The following is a 15,229-nucleotide window of genomic DNA, read 5'->3' as shown; positions in this document are numbered from 1 at the left end:
TAAGGGGTGATGTGAAAACCATCAGTAAGTCCAGATGGAGATTTGAAACTCGAATAGTTAGCATGGGATATGAAAAAGAAAATCAGTTCGGTAATGAGAAAAAATTGTATAATTACCACAAGGATTATGTCTAGCATGTGTAAGAAACACAAAGTGATTAGAATGATCACCGAGCTTAGTTATTGATGATAAAGTGATCATAGAGAAGCTGTAAAATCATGCATATTTATGTGTTACGAGGGTAGTGCCATTGCACGGGACTCTAAAATTTAGAGTACATGTCAAAGACTTAGGTTACAGCAATGCTATAAGTGTTTTCAGGAAGTGCGTAAGAAGATAAAGTGTGAGAAGTATAACTCATGATTGAGGTAGATAAGAGAACTCTGGTGAAAGAAGTTCACCAACCAAGATAGGAGTTCAACTTCGGACTCCGAAGATGACGGAGTTGTTGTCTAGAACAGGGTGTGTTCCCCATTAGTAGTTGAAGAGAAGGAGAAACAATTTGATGATCCCTACGTGTTGCAGTTGAAGAGGATATTCACAAGTATAAAATGATGGCTTTTGAATAAGGGGGAGATGATAGTACTTTGAGGTACCAAGACAGATTGTGTGTTCCAGACATAGATAAAAAGGGAGGATCATGTTAGAAGAATATAATTCCTGGTATTCTTTCCATCCAGGTTCCCCAAATATGCAACATGACCAAGGAGATTTATTGGTTGAACGACATGAAAAAGAACGTCGCAGACTTTGCGGCCAAGTGTCCGAAGTATCAGTAAGTGAAAGTCGAGCAACAGAAAGCCTAGTGTTTTACCACAAAATACACATATTTTGAGTGGAGATGGTAAATATGAAATTTATAACGGGATTATCTTGCTCATTTTAAAAACATGATTTGATTGGATGATCGTAAATCGACTTACCAAGCCAGCACATTTCTTGCCAGTAAAAACTATAAATTCAGCAGAAGATTATACCAAGTTATACATTCAGGAAATCGTCTGATTGCATGGGACTCCGTGGTCTGTCATTTCGGACTGTGGTGCTAAGTTTACAATGAACTTTCAGAAGTCATTTCAGAAAGGATTAGGCACAAGTTTTTTATCCTAAGAAAGATGGATAGGCAGAGCGCATTATTCAAACAGTTGAGGATATGTCCTTGATGTTAAAAGTAATTGGGATGATTCCATACCCCTCATTGACCTTGCAAATAATAACACCTACCATTCTAGTATCAAGACGACATGTGCGAGACTCTGTATGGATGAAGGTGTAGATCACCAATTGGTTGGTTCAAAGTTGGTGAAGAAGAGTTGTCGGGACCAAATTTGGTCTATCAGACTATGGAGAAAGTTAAGTTGATTCAAGAGCGTTTGAAGACGGCTCAGAGCCGCCAACAGTCCTATTCGAGCGTGCGGCATAGAGACAGAGATTTTTCAAGTTGATGATTGGGTGTTTCTGAAATTGTTGCCTATGAAAGGCGTTATGAGATTTGGAAAAAGGGGGAAGCATAGTCCCTGCTATATTGGGCCATATAGAATCTTGCGAAGGATCGGTCAATTAGCTTATGAGTTGGAGTTGCCGCCAAAATTAATGGTGGTACAGCCAATATTTCACGTGTCATGTTATAATATTCATGTTTCCAGTACTCAGATAATCATGTCAGTTCAATACTCAGTTACTCATGTCAGTTTAATACTCAGCTACTCATGTTAGTCCAATACTTAGACATTCAAGACAGCTTAGTACTCATATTACTCAAATATTCGTGCCAGTTAAATATTCATATACCTATGTTAGTTCAGTATTCACGTATCCATGGCAGACCAATATTCATTCAATGCGGTAGTCATTCAGTGCAGTATCTTAACAGTTCAGTAATCATGTATCCATTCAGTTTAGTATGCAAGTGTTAATGAAAGTTCATGTTTCCACCAGACCCATTTAAGGTCCAGAGTTAGCAGAAGTTACAGTCAGGACAATCATTCGAGTACGAATGATCCCAAGGGGGAGATAATGTAACACCCCGTACATTCAGTCTAGGTGTGGATATGTTAAATGGGTATTAATTTGATATTTTAGACATATGAATTCCTAGAGGGATGATTATGGGTGAAATAGTTGTTTCAAAATCAAGATGGAAAGTGAGGTGCATAAGATTTGACGAAATCGACAAAGTTTGCAGAAGATCTGTATTCCAGCAAGATTTAGTGAAAATGTGTAAGGAATTTGGGACAATTCAAAGCATGAATAATGTAGGCCTTTGAAATATCTTTCCAATGATATATTGTAGAGCCCAAACGGATATCCGTGCAAAGAGTTATGGGCGTTTTATAGAACATTGTGCAATATGCGCGCCCTGCGCGCGCCCCGAGCGCGGCCGCGCTTCTTTTGAGGCAGTGTTACTCCATTTTGCGCGGTCAACAGCGCGGTCAGGCCTACCAGGTGTGCGGGGGCGCTCATGGGGGGTCATTTTAAAGCCATACTTCGTCCCTCACAGCCCCAAAACATAAAAACTTGCTCTAGAAAGGGGAACTCTCAAAAACCTAACTCCTTAAGGGTCCCTCCACCATCCAAGGTATGTTCTTATGGTGATTCTAAGTTAATTTCAGTTTCTCAACATCTTATTAACATGGGTAAACCCTCCATATCATTAGATATTCGATTGGGACATCATTGTTGAGAGAAGAAACCCTAGAACTCGAATTCAAGAGGATTGAACTTCAAAAAGGTAATGTCTTCACCCTCTAATTGATTATACTATTGGGTTAATGATTATAGACTCTAGTTAATGAGATATGAGTTGATGGGTTTGATAGAAAAACATGAACGGTTATAGGTTTGGGGTGTTGATTGTTGATTATTAGTTAAGGGTGTTGTTTACCTTATGGGTGATAAAGAATGATGTTGATTATAACAATTTGAGACTTTAGAATTTATCTAGGAGCAAGAGAATGGGATATTGGGTGTAGAGATACCATGAATAAGGACTATGAAGCTTTATGTCACCCAGTATTTGAGAAAATGCTTAAGTGATTAAAACATGAGAATTATTGCTCATATGGAATCCCTTTGACTTGTATTGATATAGATTAAAGTTGAAAGGGTTGGCAAATGTTGTATTACGCTCAAGAGCAGGAAGTTAAAGTATGTGAGGCTTACTCTCTATGTTTGGAAATTTTAATGATTCTCCCTACACTACGTTTCTTTTACGACGTTACCAATTGCCTCAGAAATATAGTTAAGCCTAGTTCCTTGAATAGTTGTAGAACTTCTAGTCTCTAGCTTCATAACTCGTTCCCCACTTTCATTCTAAACGTTTTGAGCTCAGTGCGTATTCAATATAGACTTGGGTTTGATGCCCCCGAGTCTTAATATAGATTACTCAGTATGCCATAAACAGTTGAAGTTTCAATGTTCATAATCGGTTCAAGAATACATGTCTCAGTCTAGTCCTATTCAGTATTCCAGTATTATGTAACTCAGTGTGATCCAGTATTCGAGTATCATGTAACCCAGTGTGATTCAGTATTTCACTATTATGTATTGCAGTTTGATTCTCAGTTCCTGAATGTTGAACACCAGTATTTGGGCCTGAGACCGTAGTTTATATGCTTTCTGCATACTTGGGCCTGAGGCCGTAGCTGGTGCACATATATATTGGGCTCGAGGCCGTAGCTTATTCAGATAAACAGGTTGTTCATCATTCAGAAGAGGGAGTATTCATATCCTTACTTACTTTGTTCAGTTCAGTATCAGGTATCATTTCAGTTATCAGTTATCAGTTATCAGTTATCACTTCAGTTATCAGTTATCAGTTATCACTTCAGTTATCAGTTATCGGTTATCATTTCAGTTCAGTTTTGATAGTTATCATTTCAGTTATCAATTATCAATTCTCAGTTATCAGCTCAGTTTCAGTTTCAGCATTTATAATTCTTTCTTTCAGTTGCTTTACATACCAGTGCAATTCAAATGTACTGATGTCCCTTTTGCCCAGGGCCTGCATCTCACGATGCAGGTAATGATTTATAGGTTGATGATTCAGAGCGCTAGGATTCTCGTACCAGCTATTTGGTGATCCCCAGTTCTTTAGGGGCATTATCATTACTACAGTCTTCAGTGTTTTCAGACAGTTAGTGTTTCAGTACTTCATTAGAGGCTTCATAGACTAGAGTAACATTTAGACAGAGTCTTAGGCTTTTCATGTTAAGCTATGTTGACTGCAAATATGTTTCAGAATTGTATTAGTATTTCCGCACTTTGATTTTTATCATTCAGACTTTCAGTATAGCAGCATGTGTTAGTTTATCTTCCGCATTTAGTATGTTATTATATCACACGTTGATTCAGCCAGCCAGTTGGTTCGCTCGGTCACATGTAGTCAGGCACCGAGTGCCGTGTTACGTCCAGGCCCAGGTTCGGGGCGTGACAAGACAATCCTTCGCACCTGAGATCACTGCCCTTCATCGCCCAGACCGCACATGCGACCATTTCCTCGCTTCTGCGATCACGCACCTACGATCAAACTTGCGCAGGTGCGATTACACCAGAACTGGTGCACTTCTCTCATTCCTTATGTTCCATTTTCGATCCATTAACTATCTGAAACACACCTGAGGCTCCCGGGACCTCGTCCAATCACCAAGCCATCCTGACTTTCACTCCTCCCACCAACCTGTCCCAAAACACATTACGAACTTATTCGAGCCTTCAAATCACATATAACAATGCTAAATCCATGAATCACACCCCAATTCAAGCTTGATGAACTTTAAAACTTCAAACTTCTACATTCGATGCCAAAACCTATCCAATCATGTCCGATTGACCCCAAATTTTGCACACAAGTCACATTCGACATTACGGACCTTCTCAAAAACCTTCAAACTTCTAACTTACTCCAAAAGACTCCAAAATGACCTACGGACCTCCGAATCCACTTCCAGATGCGCTCCCAATACCAAAATCACCATATGGAGCTATTTCCAGACCCGGAATCCCGAACGGACTTTGATAACACTGAAATGCACTCCACCCAAATTTATGAAATTCTTCCCAAAATGATAACATCCACAATAGGCGCCAAAATGCTCCCGGGTCATCCAAAACTTGATCCGGACATACGCCCAAGTTCGAAGTCGTCCTACGAACCTGTTGGAACCTTCAAATCCCGATTCCTAGGTCGTTTACTCAAAATCAACCCTAAGTCAGATTCTTCCAACTTTATGCTTCCAAAATGAGAATTCTCTTTCCAAATCAACTCCTAACTCTCCGAATCTCAATTCTGCCTACGCGTACAAGTTATAATACCTGAAGTTAAGCTGGTAGTGGCCTCAAACTGCCGAACGATATGCTATAGATCAAAACAACCGGTCGGGTCGTTACAGTTGTTGTGCCTATTACCACGCCGGGTGGATGGTGTTTGTTGGCATGTGAGTTATCCGTACAACACGTGAGTTGTTCGTGCAGGATATGGATACGGATCCATCCCAATAGGGTCACCCTCTCATGTTTCTCTCTTGGTGGTGTACACACGGATATAGAGAATACTGATTAGTGGTTTGGAACGGATATGGATAAGTGGGGAAATCTGGCCATTATTTTTTTTTGGATTTTTGCATTTCATCTTCACTTGCAATTTTCTTGATCATTTATCTGATTTAACTGCATATGATCTCTATATTCCAAGATATTGTATGAGCAGGGTATTTGAGAAATTGTACACATACACAAAAGAAGTTTTCTTACTAAATTTATGATTTGATTTCAATATTGTTCTGTACGGGTTTAGAGGATGAAACTACACAGGTGATAGCTAGTATCATTTATAATTTGTGCTTCTCTTACCTTGCCGTGTTTATTTACGATACTTATTTAGTACATTGGGCCGGTTGTACTCATACTACACTCTGCACTTAATTGTGCAGATTCATGTGTGGGAACCGGTTATCAACAGTAGGCAGCGTGTCGTACTATTTATTAGAGGCGAGGTAGAGCTGCATCCTTGGTCGCAGTTTGACTTTTCTTTTCCTTTCATACTGTTGTCATAGTTCAGACAGTGTATTTATTATTCGGTTTCAGACTTGTATTCTGTTTAGAAGCTCATAATTCCGTGCTTACCAGTTCTGGAGGAATTTACTTTGTGTTGGCAGTTTTATTGTAATGAGACCGCAAAATTTATGCTACCTCTATGAATTTCGTTATTCTGTTGCTCTCATTATCATGTTTCGTCTTGCCTAGCCAGTATGTTAGGTGCCATCACGACGGGTTGGATTTTGGATCGTGACATTTTATTATTTATTTTTTTTTGACCTATTCGTAATTCTCAGTACTTTGGGTAGGAATTATATTAATTATTGTAATTCTAAAATGGGTATATATATCAAAGAATTAAAACTAGGGGTCTAAACTTAGTCAAAGTCTTTTTACCTGGAGTTTCCTGATTTTAATAGGCTAAGTTTGGGTAGCCTCATGGGTTGACTTTGGGTTAGCTTTTATCATAGGTCACAATGGGTTATATCCAAATCAACCCATCCTGTCACGACCCAACTGATGGGCCACGCGGGGTGCCCGAGTCCTACCTGTCGGACACCCTTAAGCATGCGACTAATATATGAACATGGATAACATCTGCTGAATTACATGAATAACACGTGTGAGGAAAATCTATCCAAAAGACATATATACATGTGCGTGCGAAATACGTAGGGCGAGCCGACAAGGCTGCCATAGACAACTATATATCCAAAACTGGAAGCCGGCAAGGCCACGTACTATCCAACTATACATACTGTCTATAGACCTCTAACAGAATATAAAACTGTACAAGGACGGGACTGGGCACCGTCATACCCATATATGTAAACAAACCTATCGTACCAAAATCTAAAGCAGCTCCGGATCAAATGGAGCACACCAACTCTCGCTGATCATGGATCCTAAGAAGGCGGACCGTCTGCTTGTCTACTTGCACCTGCGGGCATGAAATGCAGGCCCCGGGAAATAGGGCGCCAGTACGAATAATGTTGAGTATGTAAGGCATGAACATCAATACAGAAAAGACATAGATGAAACATGGAATAAAGAATTTCGCATGTAAGTCTAAATAGCTTTGTAAGCCCTGAAACATTTATAATGTCATGCACATGCGTATATATGCCGTGTTATGCATAGGTATAGGTGTTCATAACATCATCAAGCCTCTGAGGGCATCCCATCATATCATCTCGGCCATTGTGGGCAAAATCATCAACGTATACCAGCTGATCAAGCGGTGGTGCGTATATAACGCCGTAACCGTTTCCCATATCTCATATATACACACACACACACACAATATATATATATATATATATATATATATATATATATATATATATATATATATATACACACACACACACACACACACACNTATATATAGACACACACACATACACACACAAACATATATACGTGTATATAATGCCGTCTAGTCATAGGTCAATGTACATATATAAATGAATGCAATGCATGAGAAGTACGTCAATGAAACCTCTCGGAATGTCATAAGACCATTATGCCTTTGAATAATATTATGAAGTAAACTTTATCAACTTACGTATTTACTGAGACCCATGAACAGACGATAGAAAATAAAACATACGGGAATTCAAGAATATAGGCACCTCTAATACTTCTATGAATAGAGTCATTTATGGAAGTTGTGCATTTGCTCGTTTCGTTTGTGTCGTATAAATCATGCCAAAAGGAAAGAAGGGATAGCCTTAACATACCCGAGTCGATTTTCTTGACAATCCCTCTAACACACGTTAATTGCGACAAAACACGTGACGGCAAGATCGGAGTAGGGAAAAATCCGTATGATATTTTTGTGAAAGATTGCACCGTACTCCCTTATTATTGTAAAATCTCACGTTTTGAACTGTTGAAGATGCTATGAAATCAAATGCTATGAAATCTCATGTTGAATTCTTGAAGATCAATATTTTGGCATTTGACATATGCTTAAAGTAGAGATGCCCTCACGTTGAATTCTTGAAGATCTTGGCATTTGATATATGCTTAGAGTTGAGATGCCCTCACGTTACATATGATGTCTCTTTGTTAGAGATGTCTTTCGTTATAATTGATGTTGGCCCTACATTATGTGGTGGTCTAACCACATATCCTTTGTCTTTCTACATAATTCCTATGACTTTAAGAGTCATATATTTAGGGTGCTTGCTGCCATGTGGGGGGGGGGGGGGTCTAATCTTATCACATTCTTTAATTATCCAAGTTTTAATTAATCTCCCACTAAAAATCATTAATTACCCAATTATTCATACCATTAAGAATTATCTTAAATTACTTAAAATACTACTCACTTTTAACACACTTTATGTACCCTATTATCGCGGTCATGTGGTACCTTGTATGGCGCTAGTCCATAAATATCGGTTATTATCGCTCGGACCGTATTTTATCCCAAATCGACAACCTTCAACGAAATTTATTTTTTTTGATTCCTTTACCCTTTAACCTTCACGACACTTACTTATCACTTGTTATAAATAGCATATATGCTTATAAACTCAAGATAATCTCGTCCCCAAGTCTACGTCGATTAACTTACGACGAAACTTTTACGTACGAAATCCGGGATATAACATCCTTCCGCACTTAGAAACATTCGTCCTCGAATGTGTAATTCCCCGGTATCTATATAAATCTTGGCAGAGTCGCCTTTGTAACAGTACTACTATCAACCCTTCCTGTAGAATACTCAATAATTCAATACCACATAGGACCATAATCATCAATAACGACAATGGCCTCACACGACCAATGACAATAACTAACACAAGCATTCATGCACGTACCTTAAGGCTGTGATGTCTCAGTCAGACCCTTCTATGGGAGAGGAAATAAGTGAGGATATCTAGACTTCATGTCTTCTTAGGCCTCCCAAGTCATTTCTTCCACATTGTTGTTTCTCCAAAGTACTTTCACCGAAGCTACATCTTTAGTCCTCAATCTCCGAACCTGTCTATCTAGCATAGCAATGGGAGTTTCTTCATATGATAGTTGTTCTGTGACCTGAACATCGTCAACTGACACAACTCTGGAAGGATCTCCGATACATTTACGGAGCATAGACACATGAAAGACTGGATGTACAGATTCCAAGTTAGAAGGCAAGTCTAACTCATACGCTACCTGGCCTACCTTGCGTATGATCTTATATGGTCCAATGTACCGAGTGCTAAGTTTTCCCTTTTTTCCAAAACTCATAATGCCTTTCATTGGTGATACCTTTAGGAATACCCAATCGTCAACTTGAAATTCCAAGTCTCGCAGTCGATTATCCGCATAAGACTTCTGATGGCTTTGATCTGCTAATAGCCTTTCCTGTATAAGCTTAATTTTCTCGATTGCCTACTGTACAGATTCTTGTCCTACTAACGTAGTTTCCCCTACCTCGAACTACCCTATAGGTGACCTACACTTCCGTCCTTAAAGAGCTTCGTACGGAGCCATCTGAATACTGGAATGATGGCTATTATTATATGCGAACTCAATAAGCGGCAGTTGATCATCCCAGCTACCCTTGAAGTCTATCACACACGCCCGTAACATCTCTTCAAGTGTCTGAATAGTATGCTCAGCCTGTCCGTCTGTCTGGAATGAAATGCTATACTAAGACTTACCTGAGTCCCCAATCCTTTTTGGAAGGACCTCCAGAAATTAGCTGTAAACTGAGCTCCTCTATCCAAGGTAATAGATATAGGGACACCATGCAGTCGTACTATCTCCTTAATGTAAAGCCTTGCATATCCTCTGCGGAATATGTAGTCCTAACGGGCAGAAAATGGGCTGATTTTGTAAGTCTATCAACAATTACCCATGAATAATCGAACTTACGCTGGGTACAAAGTAAGCCTATGATGAAATCCATATTAATTACTTCCCATTTCCAAGTCAGAATCTCCATAGCCTGCAATAATCCATCGGGTTTTTAATGCTCAATCTTGACCAGCTGACAATTAGGGCACTGAGCAACAAATTTTGTTATATCCTTTTTCATTCCGTCCCACCAATATATTTCCCTGATATCATGATATATCTTTGTTGCTCCTGGATGGATAGAATAACGAGAATAGTGAGTTTCTCCCCTAACCTGCCGACGCAGCCCTACAACTTTAGCGACACATAATCGTCCTCGATATCTGAGGACCCCATCTTCTGTTATCTCAAACGGTGCCTTCTCCTTCTGAGGGGTTGTATCCGTATAATAAACTAACACAGGATTTTCGTACCGTCGTTCCTTCACTTCAGTTACTAAAGAGGATGTTGCCGTATCTTGAATAGTAATTCCAATATCACCTGAGTCCAGTAACCGAACTCCAAGACTAGCTAACTTATGAATCTCACGGGCTATTCCCCTCTTCTTTGGCTGTAAATATGACAGGCTACCCATAGATCTACGGCTGAGGGCGTCGGCTACCACGTTCGCCTTCCCCGGATGGTGTAAAATATCAACGTCCTTATCTTTAAGTAGCTCCAACCATCTCCTTTGACGTAAATTCAGTTCCTTTTTTCTTGAAGATATACTGGATGCTCTTATGATCCGTATAAATATCAACATGAATGCCATACAAGTAATGCCTCTACATCTTTAGTGCGTGAATCACTACAACTAACTTTAAATCGTGGCTCGGGTAATTCTTTTCGTGCTTTCTTAGTTGCCTAGAAGCATAGGCTACAACCTTACCATGCTGCATCAATACACAACCCACTCCAACGCCCGAAGCATCACAATAGATAACATAACAATCAGTCCCTTCTGGGAGCGTTAGAACCGGTACTAAAGTTAATCTGTCCTTCAATGCCTGGAAACTTCGTCCGCAAGCATCAGTCTATTGAAACTTTGCTCCCTTTTGAGTCAACTTTGTCAAAGGTGCTGAAAGGGAAGAAAATCCCTCTACAAATCTCCTGTAATAACCTGCCAAACCGAGAAAGCTACGAATCTCCGTAGGTGTCGTGGATCTAGGCCAAGTCTTTACTGCCTCAATTTTTTATGTATCAACCCGGATACCTTCACCCAAAATGATATGCCCAAGGAAAACTACAGAGTTCAACCAGAATTCACATTTAGAGAATTTTGCGTACAACTTCCCTTTTTGTAAAACTCTGAGCACATTATGCAAATGATCTGCATGCTCAGCCTCTGAACGAGAATACACCAATATATCATCAATAAATACAATGACGAACAGATCTAAAAAGGGTCTGAACACATGGTTCATCAAATCCATGGATACTGCTGGGGCATTGGTCAAACCGAATGACATAACATGAAACTCAAAGTGCCTGTATCTGGTCCTGAATGTTGTCTTCAGAATATCTTTCTCCTTAACCCTTACCTGATGGTACCTGGACCTCAAGTCTATCTTTGAGAAACACTTGGCACCTTGCAATTGATCAAATAAATCTTCAATCCTCGGGAGCGGGTACTTATTCTTGATTGTTACCTTATTCAACTGTCTATAATCAATACACATCCGTAAGGAACCATCTTTCTTCCTCATAAATAACACAGGTGCTCCCTACAATGATGTACTAGGTCTGATAAAGCCTTTTTCAAGCAAGTCCTTTAGTTGTTCCTTCAACTCTTTTAGCTCTGCGGGGGCCATTCTATAGGGAGGAATAGATATTGGATGAGTATCTAATAGTAGGTCAATAGCAAACTGAATTTCTTGTTCTGGCGGAAGACCCGGAATCTCACCGGGAAAAATATCAGGAAACTCATTAACTACAGGGATGGACTAAATGGGGTGACTCTACTTCCACATCCCAAATCCAAACTAAGTGATAAATATAGCCCTTTATATTCATTTTCTTGCCTTGAGATAGGAAATAAATCTACCTCTCGGCGATGCCGTATTACCTTTCCATTCCAAATCAAGCTCCTCTGGAAATTGGAATCGGACCATCTTTTATCTACAATCAACGTTTGCATGACAAGAAGCCTGCCAATCCATACCCATTATAATATCAAATTCTACCATATCTAACTCGATTAGGTCCGCTACTGTAGATCGACTATGAACTACTATTATAGAATCTCTATATACTCGCCTAGCTATCACTGAGTCCCCAACAGGTGTAGACACCTCAAAAGGTTTAACCAATTCAGGTTTTATTCCAAACTTATTAGCAACCAACGGAGTAACATATGATAAGGTGGAACCTGGGTCAATTAGTGCATATACATCATATGAGGAGACTGATAATATACCTGTAACAACATCGGGTGATGATTCTTGATCCTGTTGTCCTGCTAACGCATAAATGCGGTTTTGAGGACCGCTTGAGCTAGATGCTCCGCCAATGCCTCTACCATGACCCATTGGTGCTTGTGAACCTTGCCTAGGGGGCGTACTGATGATGACGAACCAGCTACAGATCTCGCTGGCTGATCTATGCTTGCATCACCTCTCGTCGGACAATCCCTCATAATGTGGCCTGGATAACCACAAGTATAACAAACACCCAACCCCATACAACATTGTCCGACATGCTACTTATCACATTGAGCACATCGCGGTAAGGGCCGCCTTATCTGACTTGACTCACCCCTATATTAAGAACTTGAGGCCCTGGAATTCTGACCAAGCCCTGAATATGTGGAACGATCAAATCTCTTATCGCCAAACATAGGTGATGCACTAGTCGATGGCTGGGCTAGATACCTTGGGTAATGTTGTCTCTGACCACCACAAAACTCACCAGAAGGACCTGAAGAGCTCGCTCTCTTATTCTGGGCCCTATCATGCTCACGATTGACCCTCTACCTCTGCTTACGCTCCTCTACACCCTGAGTGTATGCCTGAATATGAGAAATATCCATGCTTTACTAAAGTGAGACCGACATACAATTGTTAAGCAAGTGCGGCTCTAACCCCATCATGAACCGGTGAACCCGATCCTCCATCTTAGATACAATAGTGGGAGCATACCTAGCCAACGAATCAAACTGAAGGCTGTACTCCCAAACACTCATGTTACACTGCCGAAGGGTCAAGAACCTATCAACTCTGGCTCATTTAAGCTCTGGTGGTAGATAATGACGAAGAAAAGCCTCTGTAAAATCCTGCCACACTGCTGGAGGGGCATGCTCACCTCTGGACAACTCCCAAGACTCGTACCAATTAACTGCAACTTCCTGAAGTCTATAGGAAGCTAGCTCAACTGACTCAATTGAAGTGGCCTTCATTACCCTCAAAGTCCTCTGCATTCTATCGATAAATGCCTGAGGGTGTTGATTTGGATCCGCCCCAGTGAATACCGGAGGGTCCAAATTAATGAAATCACGAACCCTCGCACTGATGGACCTATCTGCATGACCAATCCCTTCTTCCTGACACCAAGCCCGTGTGACTACTAATCGAGTTAATAGCTGAATAGCATCTCTCATCTCCTGACCTGGTGCATTTGGCTGAGGAGCTAAACGTACAGGGGCGGGTGCTGGAGCTGGTGCCCCATCGGAGCTCCTCTGGAGAGGGCGGGGTATGCGAAGTATAAGATGGAATCTCACTATGAGACTCTCCCCGACCCTTGGTAACTCGTGGCGCTCGACTAGTAGTCTCAGCAGCCACGGACTTGCCCTTCTGCACGACTGTTGTCTTCGGAGGCATCGCCGAAAACGCAACATATCGTTAGGAACATGAATTCTTATATCGCACGATCTAAGATAAGAAGGGAGGATAACATCCTATATGTCCTGTAGCCTCTTGTCTATAAGTGTGGTGCACAACACACCCATAAACAAGACTCTACTAGACACGGTCTGTAGACAACCCTAGGACAGAACTGCTCTGATACCACTTTTGTCACGACCCAACTGATGGACCGCGACGGGTGCCCGTGTCCTACCTGTCGGATACCCTTAAGCATGTGACTAATATCTGAACATGGATAACATCTGCTGAATTACGTGAATAACATGCATCAGGAAAATCTGTCCAAAAGACATATATACATGTGCGTGCGAAATACATAGGGCGACCTAACAAGGCTGCTATAGACAACTATATGTCCAAAACTGGAAGCCGGCAAGGCCACGTACTATCCAACTATACATACTGTCTACAGACCTCTAACAAAATATAAAACTGTACAAGGACGGGACTGGGCCCCGTCATACCCATATATGTAAACAAACCTATCGTACCAAAATCCAAAGCAGCTCCGGATCAAATGGAGCACACCAACTCTCGCTGATCAAGGATCCTAAGAAGGGGGACCGTCTATTTGTCTACCTGCACTTGCGGGCATGAAACACAGGCCCCGAGAAATAGGGCTTCAGTACGAATAATGTACTGAGTATGTAAGGCATGAAAATCAATACATAAAAGACATAGATAAAAAATGGAATAAAGAATTCCGCATGTAAGTCTAAATAGCTTTGTAAACCCTGAAACATTTATAATGTCATGCACGTGCATATATATGTCGTGTTATGCATAGGTATAGGTGTTCATAACATTATCAATCCCCTGAGGGCATCCCATCATATCATCTCGGCCACTGTGGGAAAAAACATCAACGTATAACAGCTGATCAGGTGGTGGTGCGTATATAACGCCGTAACCTTTTCCCATATCCCCCATATATATATACACATAGATACATATATACGCATATATAACGCCGTCTGGTCATGAGTCAATATACATGTATAAATGAATGCAATGCATGAGAAGTACGTTAATAAAATCTCTCGAAATATCACAAGACCATTATGCCTTTGAATAATATCATAATGTAAACTTTATCAACTTACATATTTTCTGAGACCCAAGAACAGATGATAGAACACTAAGACATATGGGAATTTAAGAACATAGGCACCTCTAATACTTCTATGAATAGAGTTATTTATGGAAGTTGTGCATTTGCTCGTTTTGTTTGTGTCGTATAAATTATGCCAAAAGGAAAGAAGGGATAGCTTTAACATACCTGAGTCAATTTTCTTGACAATCCCTCTAGCACACGTTAATTGTGACAAAACACATGACGGCAAGATCGGAGTAGGGAAAAATCCGTATGATATTTTTGTGAAAGATTGTACCCTACTCCCTTATGATTGCAAATCTCACGTTTTGAACTATTGAAAATGCTATGAAATCTCACGTTGAATTCTTGAAGATCAATATTTTCGCATTTGAAATATGGTTAA

The 15,229-nt window shown here is 40.4% G+C and overlaps 1 pseudogene; it reads right to left on the bottom strand.

Moving 5' to 3' along the window:
• Positions 1 to 12,398, bottom strand: part of LOC109238770 — a 62,341-nt pseudogene extending 49,943 nt beyond the window's left edge.

Source organism: Nicotiana attenuata, chromosome 1 (genome assembly GCF_001879085.1).
Source record: "Nicotiana attenuata strain UT chromosome 1, NIATTr2, whole genome shotgun sequence".
Lineage (NCBI taxonomy): Eukaryota > Viridiplantae > Streptophyta > Magnoliopsida > Solanales > Solanaceae > Nicotiana > Nicotiana attenuata.
The sequence above is the reverse complement of the archived record's forward strand: the minus strand, read 5'-3'. Positions and strand labels throughout refer to the sequence as shown.